At 46.2% G+C, this 6637-nt stretch overlaps 1 non-coding gene across 1 annotated transcript; it reads right to left on the bottom strand.

Moving 5' to 3' along the window:
* Positions 1-493: 493 nt before the first annotated feature.
* LOC144316613 (U1 spliceosomal RNA) lies at positions 494-657 on the bottom strand. Its single transcript, XR_013382555.1, has one exon. It is a non-coding gene; the product is annotated as a U1 spliceosomal RNA (small nuclear RNA).
* Positions 658-6637: the final 5980 nt, after the last annotated feature.

The raw sequence follows: 6637 nt of genomic DNA, 5'->3' as shown, positions 1-6637 counted from the left end.
AAGGCAGAAAGAGGCAGAGACACAGGCAGAAGGAGAAGCAGGCTCCATGTCGAGAGCCCGATGTGGGACTCGATCCCGGGACTCCAGGATCGTGCCCTGGGCCAAAGGCAGGCACTAAACCGCTGAGCCACCCAGGGATCCCCCAATAATCTAATAAGTGAATAAAACCACCTTACTAATGAGGAAAAATGATACTGATTAACTTTGAAAATGAGTAGAGAATGTAAGATTAAAGTCAAAAGAGGGGTGCCTAGGTGGCTCAGTCAGTTAAGCGTCTACCCTAGGCTCAGGTCATGATCCCAGCTTCCTGGAACTGAGTCCTGTGTCCCTCCCTGCTCAGTGGGAAATCTGCTTCTCCCTTTTCCTGCTCTTGCTCTTTCTCTCTCTCTCTCAAATAAAGAAATAAAATCTTAAAAAAAAAAAAGTCAAAAGAAACCATTCATAGCCCCATACTCTGATAATATTAATTCCCATTGGGAGTTAATTTTTTTCCCAGGGGAGAACACAAACACAATTCCCCACTATCACAAATTATGCAGTTGAGTTTCCCACATCTGGGGAAATCACAGGGGTTAGCACATCCAGAGTACAATGGATAAACCTCACCCTGAGAAAACCATCTTTGTAATCATGGTATCTCCTCTGCCAGGTAAGTATGGTGGCATTAATTTTTGATGTTGCTATACTTATATACTACAATCAATGCATTGGAATTGAAATAAATGGATGATGGGGAGAGGGGGAAGCCGGTTTTCTCACTCTTAAAATGGGAGCTTACAAATAAGAAAGGGGAGGAGGCTAGAAAGATCCATGTGGTAACGGATTAGAGTTGGAGAGAGTATGAACTTAGCTTATGATGTTTAGCTCAATGAATAAAGACAGTTATGTATACAAATATTTATAGATATATCTATATACACTGGTTAGCACACACACATACACTTGATCTGTCAGCTAAGTAACAACACCCCAGTATCAAAAAGTACTTCCAGGTTGCCTGTGGCTCAGTTAGTTAAGCATCTGCCTTCAGCTCAAGTCATGGTCCCAAAGTCCTGGGATGGAGCCACATTGGGCTCCCTGCTCAGCAGGAGACTGCTTCTCCCTCTCCCTCTGCCCCTCCCTCTGCTTATGCATGCATTCTCTAGTAAATAAAATCTTTAAAAAAAAAAAAAAAAAAAAGGGACATCTAGCATCCAAATCTTGAATCTTAATACTATTCCCTAATAAAAGGAACCAGGGTGCCTTGGAGAAACAGCTGAATCTAGAACTGGGGCAGGAAATATCCAAGAAGAACCTGGCCTACCTTTCAGTGCCAGAAAATAAGAAGTATTAAAAACAAACAAAAAAATCACAATGAAGTTATGTCAAAGGGACACAGGAGCCAACTGAAAGAGCTCTCAGTGACCAAAGCTGGTACAATTTAAGCAACAACATAAAGTAGTACTGGATTATAACCCAACGTATAAAATAAATATCCATGACCTGTACTGATATTAAAAAAAAAAATTAAAAAAAAAAACTGACTAAATAAGTAAATGGTGGAGAGGGGACAAATTTCCTGTGTGCAAGAATTCCAAATAATTTATGTAGGTACTCTGCCTTCATGGAAGTGAAGCATAAATCCCAACTCCTTAAGTATGAGCTGTGTATGGTGACTGCTTTCCAAAGGCTACAGTATGGAAAAAGGGATGACGAGAGGAGAAAACTTACAGTGAAGAAATTGCTAGAAAGCTTATTTTTAGGGACACTTGGGAGGCTCAGCAGTTGGGCATCGGCCTTTGGCTCACGTCATGATCCTGGGATCCAGGATCCCGCATCAGGCTCCCTGTGAGGAACCTGCTTCTCCCTCTGCCTATGTCTTTGCCTCTCTCTCTCAGTCTGTGTCTCTCACGAATAAATAAATCTTTTTTTTTAAGTGTTTGTTTATTTATTTATTTGTTTGTTTATTTATTTATTTATGAGAGGGGAGACATGGAAGGGACAGAAGGAGAGAAACTCAAGTAACTCCCCACCAAGTGAGGAGACTAAGGCAGGGGTCAATCCCACAGCCCATGTGATCATGACCTGAGCCAAAACCATAACTCCAATGTTCAACCAAGGGAGCCACCCACGTGCACCTAAGAAGTATTTTTGATATAATGAAAAAGGTCATTTCTCTCTGTGGTTTTGCTGCCGAAAATCTACAAGCTCAATCTAATCATGAGAAAAACATCAGACAAATCCTAATTAAGGAACATGCTACGTAATACCTGGTCAGTACTCCTCAAAACTGTCACAGTCATGAAAAAAAGGGAAAGTCTAAGAAACCATCGCATCCAAGAGTCTAAGGAGACACGATGCTTAAATGTAATGTACCATGGAAAGGGCCCTGAAACAGAAGTGTATTAGGTAAAAACTATGAAAATCTGAATAAGCATAGGCTTCAATTAGTAATAATGTATCCAAAAAATGGTACCCCAAAAGCACCCACCCCCAGGGTGTATGATGTGGCCCAGCCCTCACACAGAATTCCATCTTAAATCCTACTTGCCTGATATGTAGGGAATCCCAAGCCTTAAAATTTAAGGTTGTCCTCAACTGAGAACATCCCCAAATGATCCCCCAAATCCTCCACGTGGCAGAGGCAAATGGAAATCCTCTCTGGAGGAATGTGACTCCATCCTAGCCCAAAGTTATTGCTACAAATATTTAAGAATGTTTGGAGGCTGCTTCTAGGCAACAAATGGAATGATCAAGGCAAAAGGGCCCACAGTGACCATATCTGGCTAAATCCAGACAGGCCCTTCAGGTGACCCACCTCAATGTATCCATAGGCCCTAACTGACAAGTGGGCTACTTACAAACAGGCACAGCTACCAAAAAAGGAAGAATTCCATTCTCCCCATACCTCCTCAACAACAGCCCCCACCATATCAAAGCAGTTTGTCCTGCTGTCCTGCCTGCTGCGCCCTTGCAGTATATCCAAGAAATTTCTAGCTCCTTTGTTCTGTCTCAGGTGCATCCTTCCACCACCTGAGCCACTGGCTTCCACCGATTGGTTGCCCTACATTTGGGGGCTCCTGTCCAACTGGGGGGGGGGGGGACACCACATTATGATGACCAGAATAACCATGCACATAGACAAAGGACCACGGGCAAGAACAAGCAGGAAAACAGACCAGAAAAGAGACACACAAAATTTCAGTTGACAGATGAGTCTACACAGACCATGAAACAACTATGCTTACAATATTTAAAATGATAAGACCAAAAAAAAGAAAAAAAGGAAATCCCACTTCTGGTCAGTGTAGTATTACAGAGACCAATTACGTGCCCAGCCTGAACAACCAAAAACTAGAAATAAATGTAAACAATGGATGTTGGCAAAGTGAATTCCAATAAAATATAAAAATAAATAAAAATTAAAAAATAAATAATTAAAAGAAACGATGGTTATCAAGACACTAGGCATCCAGTTGCAAAGGACAGTAACCCTGAAAGATGGTCAACAGAAAACGTATTCTCCACAAGTGTCCCAGCTTGCTGCCCTGGAAGTTAACCAGGTCTACTCCGCAGAGCTTGGGGGACTGACTCCCCGGGTTGAGGAGATGGGAAGGAGGGTTGGGAAGAATAAAGTGGCTGAAATCGGCTGGACAGAGTACCCGGGAGGGGACTGCACGGAGAGAAAATTTAGATCTGAGGAGATAGTAAACAATTTATTGTTTTAAGCATCAATGTTGGTTCTTTACAACAAAACTACCACGCGATGTAAGATGTTAATAAGGGAAGCGGGGTGTAGAGTGTATAGGAATTCTCCACCTTCTTCATATTTTTTCCACAAATCTAAAACTGTTGTAAATAATAAAGTGTCAAAAGCACCCAGCAGGGCGCCTGGGTGGCTCAGTGGTGGAGCCTCTGCCTTGGGCTCACTCAGGGCGTGGCCTCAGGGTCCTGAGATCAAGTCCCGCACCGGTTCCCCACATGGAGCCTGCTTCTCCCTCTGCCTGTGTCTCTGCCTCTCTCTGTGTGTCTCTCATGAATAAATAAATAAAAATCTTTATTAAAGAAAAAAAAAAAAAGGACCCAGCAGACCCAAGGGCCTGTCACTGGCTTCCGCCTGACCGGGGCGCCGGCCCAGGGCCGCCCCTTCTCCCCGCCTCCCAGCGGCCTCTAAACTCCAGAAGCACCTTGTCCGCCACCCTCCGCCCCGCCAGCAGCCGGCGGGGCGTCGTGAGCTTCGTCGTCGTCGGCGTCGCCGCCACGGCCCGCGAGCTCCCGGCTTCACCCGAAGGACGCCAGCACCTGTGGGCCTCGCACGCTCCTCCCTCGGGGCGCCCGCTGGGCGGCGACGAGGCGCCCCCGACGGCTCGGTGACTTCCGGGCGGCCACTTCCGGCACGAGGCGTCGGTGACTTCCGGGCGGCCACTTCCGGCACGAGGCCCTCCCGCAGGCTGCGAGCCCCGGAGCCGCCCCGCCGGCCTCGCCCCACCGCCGCGAGCCGGGGCTTCTCTGCCCGAGCCTCTCCCTGCCCCGCCGGGCACCGTGTCACCCCCTGCACCCTCTCCCGAGCCGTGGGCCAAGTGGGGACAACGCTATTTTGCAGGGGGGGGGGGGACAAAAACACGTGTAAAACTTCTTCCTCTCCGGCTGAATTCTCGCACACCGCCACCCCCACCCCACCATTAGTGCACTATTAGAGAGGGGACATTTAAGAAACTGCTACAAATTCCATACAAAGTTGTTTGGGTTTTGTTTTTTGTTTTTTAAGATTCTATTTATTTATTCATGAGAGACGCAGAGAGGCCGAGACACAGGCAGAGGGAGAAGCAGGCTCCACGCAGGAGCCGGATGTGGGACTCGATCCGGGATCCTGGGATCACGCCCTGAGCCATCCAGGTGCCACCAATACAAACTTTACATTAAGAAAATTTTAAAGAACTGACTAGAGCAAAGAGAGCAAAGGGGAGGTGGTAGAGGAGGCTAGAGAGCAAGGAAACAGGCCCTTTCCGCTGTTGAAAGAGCTCCAGCTTTACCTAAAGTGGGAAGACAAGATTTTTGTTTCTTTTTTTGATTGATTGATTGATTGATTGATTGAAGAGAGAGAGCCAGTGAAAGAGAGCATGAGCAGGGAGAGGACTCCCCCACTGAGCAGGGAGCTGCGTTCAGGGCTCAATTCTAGGACCCTGGGATCATGACCTTGAACCAAAGGCAGATGCTTAACCGAGTCACCCAGGCACCCCAGGATGACATGAGTTTTCTTTCTTTTTTTTTTTTTTTTTTAATTTTTATTTATTTATGATAGTCACAGAGAGAGAGAGAGGCAGAGACACAGGCAGAGGGAGAAGCAGGCTCCATGCACCGGGAGCCCGACGTGGGATTCGATCCGGGGTCTCCAGGATCGCGCCCTGGGCCAAAGGCAGGCGCCAAACCGCTGCGCCACCCAGGGATCCCGAGTTTTCAAGAAGATGTCCATTTGCACCAGATTTGAAACTCATATGTGATGATGCATTGCAAAAATAAAACTTTATTATTTGTAACTCATCTAGGTTAAAAGTCCTCATTTAGCAGAAATGTAGACACATTTTTAAGGGTAACAATTGCTCTGGGGGGTGGAATTTAATTGATAGGGGAACAGAGGGCTAGCTGAGGACAAAGCACAAGCCCTGGGGCAGCACACTGACAAGTCCTTGAAACAGGCAGAGGGACATTCCTTTACAGATTCAACTGTCCCAATGTTAATACTTTGCTAAGAGCAAAAAACAATCTTAGCCCAACCCCCAGGATCCTGTAGGTCTATCTTAACACATAAAAATTCCTTTAGAAATTTCCTTTGGGGGATCCCTGGGTTGCTCAGCGGTTTAGCACCTGGGTTTAGCATCTGCCGGTCCGCCCAGGGCGTGATCCTGGAGTCCTGGGATCAAGTCCCAAGTCCCAAGTCCCACATCAAGCTCCCTGCTTGGAGCCTGCTTCTCCCTCTGTCTTCATCTCTGCCTCTCTCTCTCTCTCTGTGTCTCTCATGAATAAATAAAATCTTTTTTAAAACTTTTTAAATTTAAACTGAAAATAAATTAATGCCCTTTTTCTATCAAGGATCCAATCCAGGATACCCCATTGTGTTTAATCCACTACATTTCTAAAATATCACGCAGAAACTTCTGCTTCTAGCCATGGCAGAGAAATTAATACCAGACTATCAAATATAACCCAAATATGGACAAAATACTGTGTCCCGACATGGACAACAGTCAATGACTGAACCTTGCAAATATAGAAACATTGCAAGGAGGTCCCACAATCACATCAGATGTTTGTCAGGAGACAGTTTTGTGCAGAAGAGGGAAGTGGAGTCCTGGTGGGATACTCGCCTTGTTCAGCTGAGGAAACACAAAAGTGAAGTGGCTAGAATTTGTGCAGCAGGTATCTGAAAAGAGGGAGCCCAGATCTCTCTGTGTGGGACTCACAGTGGGGCCAAGGCCACAAGGCCACGTGCTGGGCTCCATGAGCACAGGACAAGACTGCTCAAGGCTTAGCAGGGGTTATCTGCCACAGAGCTGAGAGCCAAATCACGATCCTGCTTTGAAGACCTGGCCCAGCCTTCTCAGAAGCATCCCTGCAACTTCAGAAAGTTAGTATTTTAAAGTAAGAACCATGATCCAGA

The sequence above is a fragment of the Canis aureus genome, chromosome 6 (assembly GCF_053574225.1).
Source record: "Canis aureus isolate CA01 chromosome 6, VMU_Caureus_v.1.0, whole genome shotgun sequence".
NCBI classification, from domain to species: domain Eukaryota; kingdom Metazoa; phylum Chordata; class Mammalia; order Carnivora; family Canidae; genus Canis; species Canis aureus.
This window is presented reverse-complemented; position numbering and strand designations above follow the sequence as displayed.